Below are 15980 nucleotides of genomic sequence, written 5' to 3'. Positions count from 1 at the left end.
GCAACCTGTTTCCCACTTCATGTCTCCCCAGAAAGTTAAATATTATCACTCCATTCCAACAAGAAATCTATTTTTTAAAAGATTTTATTTATCTACTCACAAGAGACACAGAGAGAGAGAGAGAGATTGAGAGAGAGGCAGAGACACAGGCAGAGGGAGAAGCAGGCTCCATGCAGGGAGCCTAATGTGGGACTCGATCCCGGGTCTCCAGGATCACGCCCTGGGCTGAAGGCGCTAAACCGCTGAGTCACCTGGGCTCCCCAAGAAATCCAAATCCAACTGTTATCCACAAGTCCTCATATTATCTAATCATATATTCATCAGAATAAACAGTAATGTTTTGCTCATGGAATTTAAATAAATGTATCGCAGTTTTATGTCAGATAGTGGAGGGAGGGGAGAGATGAAGTCTTACTTTATATGTCTTCAGAGAAAAGAATCAATGGTTGGAAATTATGGTGGCTTGGGTTTTGGCTCATTGGAAAGAAAATCTACATAAGTCAGCAATGTTAAATATAGTGTTTTTGTCCTGATTCTATTTTAAAGTATAATTTAAGTTCTACCTCCTTTTTCTCTTCATTACTGCTTGCCCACTTCATGCAGGACTTTAAGCATGGATCATTACACAAAATAACCTCTCTCCCAACCTCCACATTTGCTCCCCTCTGGTCCAGTATTAGACAGTAATAAAATGAACTTTCTCCAATCTCAATCAAGTCACATCACTCTCTACTAATTAAACATTTTCAGTGGCTTCTCATTGCACTTATACTTAAAATCAAATCACACTTCTTAATATGGCTCATTATAGGATCTTATCACTGCATATTTTCACAAACCTCATTTTGCCCACTCTCAACCACTCTTATCAGAAATCACGTTGAACGTCATTAAATATTTTGGGCACAGGAAGAAATATGTCAGGGATATGTTCTGTACTCTTTTTTTTATATGACTAGTTCCAACTGTTTCTTCAGCTGCAGCTTAAATGTCATTTTCTTAAGATCTCCCATGATCAACTAATGAAAATCTATTTTCTCAGTCTCTTTTTCTCATCATGGGAGTGGTTATAACTTGCAGGTTTTTTTCAGTCATATGATGCCTGTTCTACATTCTTACTTCCACCCCTGGAAGGTGAGGTTTTTAGTAGAGAACTAGTGATATCAGTTCACCTTCGTATCCCTAGCACCTAGAGTGGGCCCTGCCTATTAGGTCCATGGTAAATATTTGTGGTTGAATATATCCAGGCAGAAGTTTTAAATATGCAGCCAAATATATGAGGAAGTTTAGGAGAGTTTCCTGTCAGACATTACATTTAGTGAAATAGTTTTACACAGATATACACACACACACACACACACACACACACAGTACTAGAAGGAGGAAAACATATCAGCTAATATATCACATCTGTAATCAGGATGATTCATTAGTGTTATGTAAATGGATCCCAGAAAAGGTCATATAAAAGGTTTTATATTAGGTCTGCTAAATTAATTTTCGTATTGTTTCTTTGAGACATCTAACAGATTCAATTTTGATTTTCTAGAAATCCCTAGTAAGGGAACTGTCTTAAGCATAGTCAGGATAGCTGTTACATAGAGAAGATTAATCTACCTTTTGCCCCAGTTGCCTCAGGTCATCAACAATTTCTCTATGCTACCTCCATCAGATTTCAATTTTTCACTATTCCCATATGCTGACTTTCCTTCTTATGGAGGAAAATACTTTGGTTTCTAGAGACTGGACTCTACGAGTGAAGTGCAGTCCCTTTAACAATAGTACATTTAATATTAGTTCTGTTTTCTAAACAGCCCTTTCTCTTGCAAGTACAAAGGTAATTTGAGGTGAAAGTAGGAAAACCATTTGGACAGGATGGATATATAAATGATTAATTCATTACACAGACCTAGTGACACCTAAAAATTCCTTATTTATTTATAGTAAAGTTTTTTTTTTTTCCTTCTTATCACCTTATCACCTCCTTTTGTCCCACCTTACAATACAGCTTCCATGAAAGGACATATCCCTAGAAAGGTAACCAGAGTTGCCCATGGTTTGAAAGGTAGCACTTGTAGGATGATTGAAACAGTGAGAAATTACACAAAAGCAAAGATATTCTGATATATGTGTGTACAGTTAGGTTGACGGACATCTATGTGTGTAGAATTATTTTCACTTCTCATGCATACAAAAAACTTGAACCAAACTTATAATTAAAACACAAGTGGGACAGTAAATGATAAAACACAGAACACATAACATTAAAAAAGAAAGAGAAGGAAAGGAAAAAAGTACTTCCTAAAATATTGGATGATAAACAATAATACATATAACCGCTTATGGAAAGGGAAATACAGTTGAACTTGACCAAAAATATTCATCAGAATAAAACATATATTCTCTATGCCATGATCATTTAAAAAGGAAGTTAGTCTTAATTTATGTGTCTCCAAAGAACAGGATCAATGACTGGAAGTTATAGGGAGGCAGAGTTTAGTTCATTTGGATGAAGCCCTACATAAATCATTGAACAAAAACAGATGAGTGGATACACAAAGTACAGGGTTTACCATAACTAGAAGAATTTGGGCCTGAAAAGGATATTGTTTTCTTGACATGAAGAAGGAATTTCTACATTGGGAGAAATATTAGAATAAGTGATGTTTTCAGTGTTTAATTTCTCTGATTCTTAGCTTACTATTCAGTTTTCTTAGTAAATACTTTTCTTTCCCAAAAGAATATATATTCTATATCAATAAATTCCTACACTTAGGCTAAGCTGTTTTTCTTTAACTTTTATGTAGAATAATAAAGCACAACATACTGCATACCATTAACCTAGGAACATTAGAGATATCTTTGGTGAATAGTAAAACAGTCTTGATTATCATTTTCAGCGCATATTGTATGATTTCACCGTCAAGGAATCAAATACTAAATTAACTTAAAACAAAGCAATAAGCAAAAGAAAACCTCATGCAAAGGAAAGATTTTAAGTGTTTGTAACAGGAAGTAATTTGCCTACAAGGTATTGTCTCCTAACTCAGTTAAGACAGAAAATACCTTATTTTTAAAAATACATCTCTCCTTTCATTATATTTTTAGGTAGATTGAGTTTTCCCAATAATACTTTATAACCTTTCACCAAGATAGTTTTCACCCAGTATTTATATACCATTCATGAGTACTTTTAGTTTGTATGCTTCAGGAGGAAAAAAAAATCAAGCACATGCCTAACCATGTATAAGAATCAAAATCCAGGGTTGTTTTTAAAAAGCAAAGATATGTGTTTTTATTAAGTTACAAAAACAATCTTAAATAACTGGATGCAATTAAAGAAATCAGAGGATATCTAAAGCAGACAATGTTCAGTCTAGCTTTTTTTCCCTAAGAGGAACTAAAGCACATTTATTAATTATAATTCTCTAATCTATTGTGAAACATTATTAGGGGAAATATTTAAATTATCACATTTGGTTAGCCTGAATCTTCAGTACTTATAACACTGTTCTTCTAATATATGTTGATGGTCAACTTGGAGGTGAGTGCTCAATCTTCGAGACTGCAAAGGAATTTCTAGCGGAATTCAGGATCCCCACGCAATCACATCACTGCGAAGATCTCCTGGGTCAAAATCCTTTCATGGAAAGAAGTTTAGTATGTCCCCCTTGTCATTTCTGCCTATGCTCCAGGGAAACTGGACATTTTTCAGGCCACAGAAATGCCAAATTCCAAGTTATTGATGTCTCGGAATTTTGAGGCAAACATCACACTGTGACCAAAAATAGCTACCAGCATTCACAGGGAACACAGCTATTTATTTACCTATCAAGATCCAAGGCAAGTCACTTTTTGATAAAACTTATCCTGACATCTGGCTCAATAGAATTTCCCTTCTCTGTTAGCAGCAAGTTTTTTAAGAGGCTAAGGTTGAGTGATTGATGCAAAACACCAAGAGACACATGCACACCAGAGACTCATGCAAAGTTTCTTTAATGAGGGTAAAGGTTTTTACTCATTTACCCACAGGCGCCCACACAGAGAGGGAAGCATAGTTGTTTATCTGATTAGGATGCAATCTTCCTTTGCCTACAAATCTCTACGGAGAGGTTAAAATAGAAATTGTCTCACTTCAGGCAAGAATCACTACGGGGCCTTCAGAATCTCCCTGTGCCACTCTCAGAGGCATGTTTATCTTCCTGATTTATTTGAAATGTTTAGAAAACTCTTGGCCACGTGCCTACCTTCTCAACTGGCTGCACGCTGTTATAACCCCAAATATTTAGTGAGACCTGTTGAGCTGATGGGCAATTTCCCAGGAATAACATGCCTTTAACAAACTCAGGTCTCAGTCTCTCCTGAATTCTATCGCTGGAGTATCTTCCTGTTCTGTCTCACCTAGGGAGTTTATTGGATTTGTTTATTCATGTATCTGTCTCTCCCACTAATGTCCATTAATGTCCATCCCTCAGAGGCAAGATAGGATCTTTTATGTCTTTTAACATCGGTATCTATAAAAATGACCAGCACATAAATATTATTATATTGGTTGCACTAAGCCACAAAAACATATCATTTACTTCTCCTTGCATTATTATCAGACTCCTATGTGTTTGAAGAAATACATAATGTATTTCTACCTTGTAACAGTCTGAAAAAAATAAATAAAAGTGTTCTTTACATATTATTTGACCCTGGTGATCACTCATCTTTACTTACAACTCTTTATTCTCTTATTTTTAAAAGAATTTGTGAATTCCCTTGTTTTCCAATTTTCTTTTTTTTTTATTTTTTTTAAATGTTTTTTTTTTTAATTTTTTATTTATTTATGATAGTCATACAGAGAGAAAGAGAGAGAGGCAGAGACACAGGCAGAGGGAGAAGCAGGCTCCATGCACCGGGAGCCCGATGTGGGATTCGTTCCCGGGTCTCCAGGATCGCGCCCTGGGCCAAAGGCAGGCGCCAAACCGCTGCGCCACCCAGGGATCCCCGTTTTCCAATTTTCTATAGCTTGCCCTTCTCTTATCATTCTATAAATATACTTTCCTCTCTTCTCTTTCCATGCATTTTCCCTCAGCAAAAACTCAAGAAGCCACTCTATGGCTTCTTTAATTACTCTGACAGATGATTCACTAATTTTCAGATTTAGTCTCTATTTCTTTTTCATACTTTTGTCCTAAACTTAAGAACTATCAAGCATTAACCTCTACATCTCCTTACATCATCTGAAATTCAATGATCTAGAATCATATTCTCCTACAACAATTTCTCTATATCTATTAATAAAATTATAATTGTCTCAGTCACCCACATATCCACACTTAAAACCATATTACTTTTTTTCATTATAACTACATACCAGCAGTTTTGTCTTGTCTTTGTTTTTTCATATTGTACAAAAATCTCTCTTCCTACTACTGGTATTTTAAGCTACTAACTTTTGTGGTAGATTGTTTTATGGTCACTCAAACTATGGAATGGTATCCTAGGTAAAAGAACACCTTGTATCTGTGGTCTGGGGCCAAGATAATTGCACTGGTTTTGTTTTTGTTTTTTTGTTTGTTTGCTTGTTTGTTTTTGTTTTTGTTTGTTTGTTTGCATGACAGCTTGGGTTCCAAAAACAAAAAAAAGTGTGCCTACAAACAAGGTGAAAACTACATCACCTTTACAACCTAGCCTCAAAAAACAGCAATATTTATTCTACATTCTCTTGGTTACAAATAAGTAACAAGGCTATTCAGATTTAAGAAGACAGGACATAAATCTACATGTTGATAGGAAAACTACAAAGGTCACATTGTAAAAAAAAGCATGTGTCATCAGAGAATCTGTTTTTATTATCAATGAAAAACACATATTGCCATAGCCTACTTGTTGGCCACAATTCATATCATTTCTATATTCAAAATACACTCCTTCTTTCCTCTAAAACCATCAAAATCTCAACTCTTCACAATGTGAACTCTAAAAGTATGTGCCCAAAGTGCAGATACTTCATGACCTCTACCACGTCAAAAAATGGAAGAGACTCATCAATGGTAGTTCCTCCAGTAAAGTAAAAAGACAAGATATGTACTAGCCTTACAGCCAACATGCAATGGTATGACAAGCATAGAATAACCATAGATATTCCGTATTAGATGGCCTGGGCTGCCATAACAGAATGCCATAGATTGGGATGACTAAAGCAACAAAAGTTTATTTTCTCACATTATAGGAGGCTGGAAATCCAAGATCAAGGTGCCAGAAGGGTTGGTTTTGGTGAGGCCTCTCTTCCTGGAGTATAAGATGGCCACCTTCTCTCCATGTCCTCACATGGCCCTTTTTATGTGCATACACACCTTTGGTGCCTCTTCTTCATCTCACAAGGACATCAGTTCTACAGGATTAAGGTCTCATCTTTAAGGCCCTTATTTGACCTTAATTACCTCCTTAAGACCCTATCTCCAAGTATAGGGTCAGATAAAGGATTAGGGTTTCAAGATAGGAGTTTTATGGGGACAGAATTCAGTCCATAATACACTTGTATTTGTAATTCACTAGTCACTAATCCATAGCAGTTCCAAAAATCCAACAAGAATAATGTTCCTACTTCCCTGTTTAAGGCTTATCTGTGCTTTAGCAGAGTTCTCCATGTCTCCTGATTCTGTCTTTTGGGATCCTTCTTCCATAGTCTGTGTAAACCCCCCTTTTTTTTTCTTTTTTAAAGATTTTATTTATTTATTCATGAGAGACAGAGAGAGAGAGAGAGACACAGGCAGAGGGAGAAGCAGGCTCTGTGCAGGGAGCCCGATGTGGGACTAGATTTCGGGTCTCCAGGATGGGGCCCCGGGCAGATGGCCGCGCTAAACCACTGAGCCACCAGGGCTGCCCAAGAAGACGATCTTCTATCTTAGATTTATTAAGGTATAAGCAGAGCCTCTTAATTTTAAGATTTTATTAAAATAACCAAAAACTTAAAATTCATAAATATAATTGCTATAAAGTATTCCAAAATGAATTGTTTCAATAGAAAGTTAATTCAGATATTTTCAAGTTGTAATCTAAAATACCAGATGTATGGGATCCCTGGGTGGCGCAGCGGTTTGGCGCCTGCCTTTGGCCCAGGGCGCGATCCTGGAGACCCGGGATCGAATCCCACGTCGGGCTCCCTGCATGGAGCCTGCTTCTCCCTCTGCCTGTGTCTCTGCCTCTCTCTCTCTCTCTCTCTCTGTGTGTGTGACTATCATAAATAATAAATAAAAATTTAAAAAAAATAAAATAAAATAAAATAAAATACCAGATGTATTCAGTTGAAACCCCAAAGCAGATAGTACTAATTTTGCCATTCTCCTTTTTTTAAAAAAATTTATCTATTAATTTGAGAGAGAGAGAGAGAGAGAGAGAGAGAGCATGGGTGGAGGTGGGAGGGTAATGGAGGGGCAGAAGAACAAGCAGACTCCCCACCAAGTGCAGAGCCTGATGCAAGGCTCCATCCCAGGACCCTGGGATCATGACCTGAGCCTAGGTCAGAGGCTTAACAAACTGAGCCACCGAGGCACCCCATAATTTTGTTATTCTTATTTGAATAATCAGATAATGATATAAAGTCCTTTTTTTTTTTTTTTTTTTTTCACGTAACAAGAATCAGCTAACCAATACTATGGATAAGGATGTTAACACTCATCTAATTGGAAAACCAAGTAATCATTTCTCCAGGGTAACTTAACCAACAGACCTTAATAATTAAGGTTTTAAGAGATTAAAGAAACTTAAGAAACTAAAACTAATTATATTCACACTTAAAACTAGGTGACAATAGTCACAATTACATGAAATTTGCTACTTTTCTAAGTCTGAATATTTCCTTTCAACCAAAAATGTCACACATGCAACACATCATCCAGATAGCATGAAAGTAAACAAACATAGCATGAAAGTAAACAAAACAATGATTTCTGAGAAAAAAAAATAAATCTTGTGTCCCAAAACTGAAATAACACATTTTCAGAGCTCTTAAATTCATATCCTTGGGCAGCCCAGGTGGCTCAGAGGTTTAGCGCAGCCTAGAGCCCAGGGTGTGATCCTGGAGACCAGGGATCCAGTCCCACATCAGGCTCCCTGCATGGAGCCTGCTTTTCCCTCTGCCTGTGTCTCCAATCCCTCTCTCTCTCTCTCTCTCTCTCTCATAAATAAAAAAAATAAAAATCTTTAAAAAAATTCATATCCTTAAAGTAAGTCAGTAAAACCTAAATCCATAGATGTACAGAAGATCTCTGCTTTCAAAATTATCATAATTTCTTAATCTACCAACTCAATCAATTTTGCTGACACGGAAGTAGATTTTTAATTAGCCCTTCATTACTGACTATCAGCAATAAAGATATTGAGTCATTATAGTATTCTTTTGTTTTTCTTTTTCTTTCCTTTTCTTCTAGCCTAAATGGGATATAATTGACATATTAACATTGTTTAAGCTTAAAGTATACAACTTTTATTTGTTACATATTGCACAATGATTTTGACCACAGCTTTAACTAACACCTCCACCACATCACACACTTACTATTACTTTTTTGTGGTGAGAAGATTTAAACCCTTTTACTCCCTCTTCTGGCTTGGTGATCCTCACTGTCTCTCAATGTCCCTAGGTAACTATCTTTTTATCCTATACCATAACACAGGAAAGCCACCTGATTCTTATGGGTATGACTATTCCCAGCTGTCTGTATATCATATTAAATCCTGTCTAATTTAAATCATAAGACCCAGGTGTAATATATGCCACAATAATATATGCTGATGTATATCATCATTATTCTAGCCATATAAGAAATAATCTGGATTTTTAAAACATTTTGTTTAAACTTTATTGAGGAGACATCCTTGAAGTAAAATTTTGAATTGAACTTCTAAAAATGAGTAATATGAAATAATATGAATATAAAAATGAGATTAGCATGTAGATAATCAGTTTATGAAAATGTCTCATTGAGACAGATCCTTGCTTTTTGTTTATTATATATTTATATGAAGCATAGCAATGTATCAGAAGCTTTACTTAATAAAATTGAATATACGCTTTTCAGATTATATTTATATTATAATGGAAATTGAGGACATTTTGTTCTGAGTATGGCTTAAGATAATTTTTTATACACAGAAGTACATACTCGGCCAAAAAAGAGAAAGGTACTGTACCTTCAGATAACATAGGTAAATTGATGCATTATACAAACTCTGCACATCATTTATACATGTCCAAATGTAATAGCATAAAATGCATCATCATAAATCATTTCCTTTCATTATTTAAAGTATAGTAAGGTCACCTCCAAGTTAAGACAATATTAGCCATTTTATTCATTATGGGATGAAAAATAAAACAAGTTATCTTTTTTAGGACTGCAAGTACATTTGCCTTTTGAATTTTGTTTCTTCTCCCTCTCTTTTATGATATTTGATGTTGGTTTTACCAGGGAAACAAAGCCCATGATAATGTGAAACATAAATTTCCTGAGCTAAATGGAGTCCATTAAGTGAAACACTGAATGCAAAGCTGTTAGATAAGGAATGGCAGGTTACCATAAATTAAGCAATAGCCGTTCAGGAGAGTGTGACAGTAGAATTTTAAAAATCTCAGTGACTCATTTATCAACTACTAAGAATATATCCTGTTTACAAAGATAAAATGTTAAATAAAGAATGTGAAAAAAAAAACTCTTCATAAAATCATTCTTCCTATTTTTGACAATCCATAAGAATACACTATAATGAGATGGCTGTTAAGTCCATACTGCCTGCTGACAGTATGACTGTACAAGGCCCAGGGAGTATGAATTTTTTAAATTTATTTTACATGATTTTAATCTATTTATTAATCATTTTGAAGGCCTTGGGACTTTGTGAGAAGCCAAGGAGATTTTTTTGTGTGCTAATATTGAAAAAGAGAGTCTAATTCTCACTTATTGGTGACAAAAAAGGGATATATGGAGATGATAAATAGGCAGAAAGATAGATAACCACTTCATACTTTCTTTTATACCAAACATGGCATTTGTACCCTGAAAAGTATGTGCAATGAGAATATGAAGGGAGTGACAACATACATTTAAAGATACTCATGAGTGACAATGGAAGGGAAATTCCTACACCACTAATGACGTTGATATTAGTGATTAACTTCCCCACGAGATGTGTTTGCTTCTCCAAACAAAATTAACCCCCAAAAAGGAAAGGAATTATAGGAATTATAAGATTGGACAAGGGGCTAAATAAAGGCTACTCTAAAGACTACTCATAAATGCTCTTTTCAAAATTCCTATTACAACTGATAACTAGCCCCTTTTCCTATGTGAAGGATTGTAAACTCCTAATAGCTAGAGCTGTTGTTTCCATTATTTGACAATTATGGTCAAAAGCACTTCACCAGTACCCTAATCTATTTTGCTCACTAGTTTTGGCACTTGACATCTATTTAATGAGCATAAGCTCATTGGCAAAATTAATATTTTAGGTAACTTTATAAAGAAAGAGATTTATCATAGTTTTTATCTCACACAAATAGAACATGACATGACTGTAAGTTAGTAGCTATAATCATTTCATATCATTAGCTGATAAACTCGCCAATGGATCTCTAGTTAGGTAACAAATAACTTAAACTATACTTCAATTTCATATCCATCAGAACTTTTTCTTACTGTATGTAGACTTCTACCAAATTAGAAAGTATTAACAGCTGTAACTCACTGGATTTGATATTTCATAATTTTATCAGAGAATTTCAAAAAGAATGGACTCAGATAAGTGAAAGAGAATTCTCACGGAAATATCCATTGCTTGGAAAAGTGCATATCACACCAAAATCCAGAAAGTCAACTGTTTTAACCCAGGACAAAATGTCATGGGACTGTAACATATATTTTTAAATAATTATTACTGTTCTGTATTATCTTAACTGATTCCCCCAGACAGAAGACCCTGAGAGAAGGATTAAGCACATGTCATGACTATGGGGTGCAGAGAAACAATGAAAAAGGTAAGATAGTCAGTGATAAAAAAAAGTACAGGCCAACAAGGGGAGCATTAAAACCGCTATTGCAGTGAGTGACTAAAGCTTAAAGTCTCAGAGAAAAATCTTGGAAATGGTATAAAATGCATGCTTCAAAATTATATAGGGGCAAGGGAACTGGAGTAAGTACAACTTTAGATTTATCAGCCAATAATAATTTTTTTCAGTTTTAAAATGTTTTATTTCACAGGTTGCAAAAATATGTTTATATGTACAAGACACAAAGTAAATAGAAAGGCAGCTCTCAATCACAAATGGATGAGGCAGTAGTCATTCAAACTCTACTGTGGAAGCCTATTTAAGGCACACACCTCATAAATAATTTTAACTATGCAGTCCAAGTTCTGGGGTTTATATCAGATCTGCAAAATAGGACACTGTGGTCAAATTTTAAGATTGGTAAAGTCAATTTGAAGCTACTCATATACAGAGTACAGGTTTCACTATTACAAAGAGAAGATGTTAACTAACAAAATAATAGACCTCAAAGATCTCTTTGTCCCCATGCTCATACATTTGTAATATAATTTTCTGTTTTGTAGCTACTCCTCAAATTCTAGTCATTATGCATTGAGTTCCCTATGCATCTCACCTATATCCTTTATCTCAGCCTTCTCATACTTTCCCATTCTGTTCTTTCTGGAAATAACCAGCACAACAACTCCAGCAGTAACTGCTAGTGTCACAACCACAATGACAGTGATAACACCAACTTATAGACCCTGCATTGAAAATTCAGGTGGTTTTTCATCAACATAGTAAATTGCAGTTCGACCAGGATCCAGATCCAATTGTTCCCCGTCTACTCTCAGGTCCATTTTACTGGAATGGAACAAGGATTCATCTTTAACAGCTTTTTCAAAATAATAAGCCACGTCAGCTATGTCAACACAGAGTTGCCTCCAAAGAAACGTTAAATTCTAGCCAATTCTAACCAGGTGTGCTGATGGACAAAGCATATTCTGGTAACCCAGGGTGACATTCTGACCCTGATGTAAATGTTGACCACCAGAAGTCAAGCTGACAGACACCGAAATGTAAGCAAATCTTATAGTGCATTGGAGGAACACTGAGAGTGTTTACTGTATTTCTCCTTACCTGAAGAATTCACATTACACATCAACATGATAATGTGTTTACTATAAGCATCTATAAAGTTCTTCTTACCTACAGATTTTTTGTAACCATTTTCAAATTAGTTTTATATTTCAATCATTAACTTGGAAAACACTGATCAACCTCTGAAATTTAGAGATAAATTACACAAAGCAATGTTACACACAAATGGAGTCCAAGGAAATGACCTGAAAATACATTAACAAAACATATTTCATTGTATTAACTGATTTTTATTTTCCATTTTAGTATGTTTACTGAGATTCTAATTTCTTTTTTTTAAGATTTTATTTATTTATTCATGAGAGATACACAGAGAGAGAGGCAGAGACACAGCCAGAGAGAGAAGCAGGCTCCATGCAGGAAGCCCGATGCAGGACTCGATCCGGGGACTCCAGGATCATGACCTAAACCAAAGGCAGACGCTTAACCACAGAGCCACCCGGGCGTCCCCTGAGCATCTAATTTCTTGTGCCACTGATGAAAAGTATACAAGAGTTCTATATTATTTTTGGCCACTTCTTTGGAAGTTTAAATTTAAATAGTTAATTTTTTTAATGTTTAAGGAGATTGTTTTGAGATGTGGAATGGCAAAAGTAATAAATATATAGAGTTAATGCTACATAATTGATTATCATAATCATATTTCATATATGTCACATGGATATGCCATTACTTAACTCTCTTTTAAGTTGATAAATGTTTGACACGGACAGACTTTTCAGGAAACACAACTATTTGTGTAAGCTTCAATGTGAAAAACACTACTCTATCAAATACAGTACACAAAGCAGGCTGTGAGGCATCTTTAAGGTGAAATTGTAGCAGAAGAAATGAGATACTCTGTATTTGCTACTTTTCCAGAACTTAAAACAAACAAAAATCTTGACAAACCAAAGAGTAGATATGAACTATTTATAACAGCTGTTATTAATTACTTTCTTCCCTAATGACTGAAAAAGCAGAGGTGATAGTTAAATGGCAGAAATGTCATAATTCATGCAGATGGAATTATATCCTCACAGAACTACTTGTTAGTAAGTAGAAATTAATCTATCATTAAGAGGACAGTACAAAATCTTATTTGTATAGAACCTTTAGGTTGGAAGAACCTCTTTTGGCTGGGGCTGGTGTACTGTTGTCCCTAAATCTCATTCACTGTTGATTCCAGGATGCCATGGCCCAACTTCTCTCTCACCATTGGACTCTCATGGAGCATTCAAGGGAACAAACCAAAACATTCTGGGTTTTTACCTACAAGGCTTACAAATGTCTCAGCTAAAAATCTCTCTCTTGTCATGCATTCCTGCATATATAAGAATGGCTAAAGCTTTTAATATGAAACACCAAAAAATTAAAAAAGAAAGAAAGAAAGAAAGAAAGAAAGAAAAACTAAAATAACACTGTTAACTTCAAAATATAACAAAGCTCCTTCATGACATTAAAGTGATCTCTAAAACATTTTCCCTTGTGAATCACCATAGGATGAAAGAGACATCATATAGATATGTGTGAGAATGAAATGTCATGGTAGGTGCCCTATAATTTATATATTGCTTGAAAACTTAAGGACACCTGATTAAATCTATTTATATAATTTACAATATAATAAATAAAATGAGATTACCTAACTTTTCCTTATTTAATATAGACATGTCAATGTGTTTATATGCTGAATTATATGATCAAGCTCTTGCAAGCTATGTCTTTGACTAGTGCTCTTATTTTTATTCTGTCATAATACATTTTCTAAATAAGGCATTATGTTTATAGTAGTTGAATATATGAGTCAATAAATAGCTCTTGAAGGAGACAGAATGCCAAAACAAAGCAGATATGTTTGATAACCACCAAACCATCTGTTTGTAGTACATATCAATATGATGGACATTATTACCACCAGCCTAAATTTTCACACAACAAAGGAATCCACAGTTCAATGTAGTCTCTGCAGAAGTTCTACTCTTTTTAATCAGTTTGATATTTTGTCAATGAACAAGTAAAGCATATTACCGAAAAGCTCAATATAAAACTATTTCCTATTGCAAATCGGGACTAGGGAATCAATTATGTAATATCTAATGTTAGAAAACTTTCCTTATTTTAATAAGTGTATCTGTTACATTAGGTAGCTTTCCTTTTGATTTCTTTTGTCATATTTCAAAATTTCACTTGTGAACATTTGAGTGACAATTTATGCCTTAAAAACAGGTTAGTATTTTTATTGTCATTAGTCACCAAATGTACAGAAGCCACTACACAGTATATACTGAGAAACCAAATTGTTTGTTAGCCTACTGAGGGATCTCAATAGTAAACATGAATTATGTAAGAAAGAAACTATCTGAAGCATATATAGCCACAGACAATAAAGGGCAGTTTCATCTATTAGAGTCTTAAACTTTCACAGAAAATCAGTGTTCAATCTCAATTTTTTTCTTTTTTTTCTTTTAAAGATTTTATTTATTTATTCATGACACAGAGAGACACAGAGAGAGAGAGGCAGAGACACAGGCAGAGGGAGAAGCAGGCTACATGCAGGGAGCCTGACGTGGGACTTGATCCCGGGTCTCCAGGATCACACCTCGGGCCGAAGGCAGGCTCCCAACTGCTAAGCCACCCAGGGATCCCCCTCAACTTTTTCTTTTAAAGAACTAACATTCCAGTTTAGAGACAGAAATATACTCTATATGTTTCATTCTTTCTTTTATGGAACTATTTTTAAAGAAAATGTTTTTAAAAGCTAAAGGAAAATGAAAAGATGGAGTAGGACTTTCTCAGGTTAATACTATTACTAAGTGGTATTAAATAAGAATGTTTTGAACTATTTTATAATATTGCTCTTCTGTGTCCTGAGTGGAATATAAAATTTGTCTTTCATAAATCACTTCAATATAGAGAAAATGCAAATACACAAATAATGGTGCCACTTACTAATCATGTTCAAGTTACTCCTTTTAATCATATGAATTTCTGTATGTTTACCTGAAAAACAGAGATGTCAGTATTGACTTTGTCTCCATTACAGATGTATTTTAAACTTCAAGCAAAAGCACAACTATCAAAAATCTCTGAAGTTTAACCCAGCTTAAAAATGTAAGGAAGAAACTTAATTACAAATGTATTATGTGACAGAAATTCTGTTAAGATCCTTCTTATTACTTACTATTGGCTTGGCACTTTCTGTGTTATGTAAAGTACCATCTTGTTTCAGAGTATGGACTTTTGAATCAGATCAGAATCTCTTCAGTCTATTCATGACCAGCTGAGTCATCTTCAGCATTTATATATTATCTTAAAGCCATGGTTTCTTTATTTATACAATGAAGATAATGTTATCCATCTCATCGGTTTATAAGTAAAAGTAATCATTGTTATCATTTGTATGTATTAGGCCTTTGTCTTACAGCCTTGACATTTGGAATCACAGCCCTGTCTTATGGATAAATATAGGACAAAAACTAATTTGGAGGAGGCTGCGAGAAAGTAGGAGACCTAAAGCTAAATCCCAGGTGTGTCTGATGCCAAAGTTTCTGTGCAATTCATTAGATTTGGCCATGGAAACATTCTTTGAACAAAGTTTAAAGAGAAGCTAAATGTATTCCATTTTATGATGGAACAGCTCTGGTTGAAGGTGATGCTTCTGGGGTTTATAGAAAAGATACTCACACAGCTTCACTCTCTCTACCTCTGGCCCTTCCCTGCCACAGTGGCAGTTAGCAGGGCTCTGCAGAGCCCATGAGCCCGGTGGACCAGCCTGACAGCCATTCTATTTTATCACAGTGTTTTATAATGATGTGCAATGAAT

At 35.0% G+C, this 15980-nt stretch overlaps 2 long non-coding RNA genes across 2 annotated transcripts in view; one reads left to right on the top strand and one right to left on the bottom strand.

The window, feature by feature from the left end:
- The window catches only part of LOC140636229 (uncharacterized), a 320561-nt gene that overhangs the window by 98291 nt on the left and 206290 nt on the right, over positions 1-15980 (bottom strand). The gene's annotated exons all lie outside the window — the stretch shown is intronic.
- LOC140636228 (uncharacterized) overlaps positions 10950-15980 on the top strand; it is a 49870-nt gene continuing 44839 nt past the window's right edge. Inside the window, exons 1-2 of the long non-coding RNA XR_012033523.1 lie at positions 10950-11023; positions 15201-15268. This is a non-coding gene — a long non-coding RNA (uncharacterized lncRNA). The remainder of the gene's footprint in view (positions 11024-15200; positions 15269-15980) is intronic.

This window comes from Canis lupus, chromosome 7 (genome assembly GCF_048164855.1).
Source record: "Canis lupus baileyi chromosome 7, mCanLup2.hap1, whole genome shotgun sequence".
In the NCBI taxonomy this organism is placed as follows: Eukaryota; Metazoa; Chordata; class Mammalia; order Carnivora; family Canidae; genus Canis; species Canis lupus.
The sequence above is the reverse complement of the archived record's forward strand: the minus strand, read 5'-3'. Positions and strand labels throughout refer to the sequence as shown.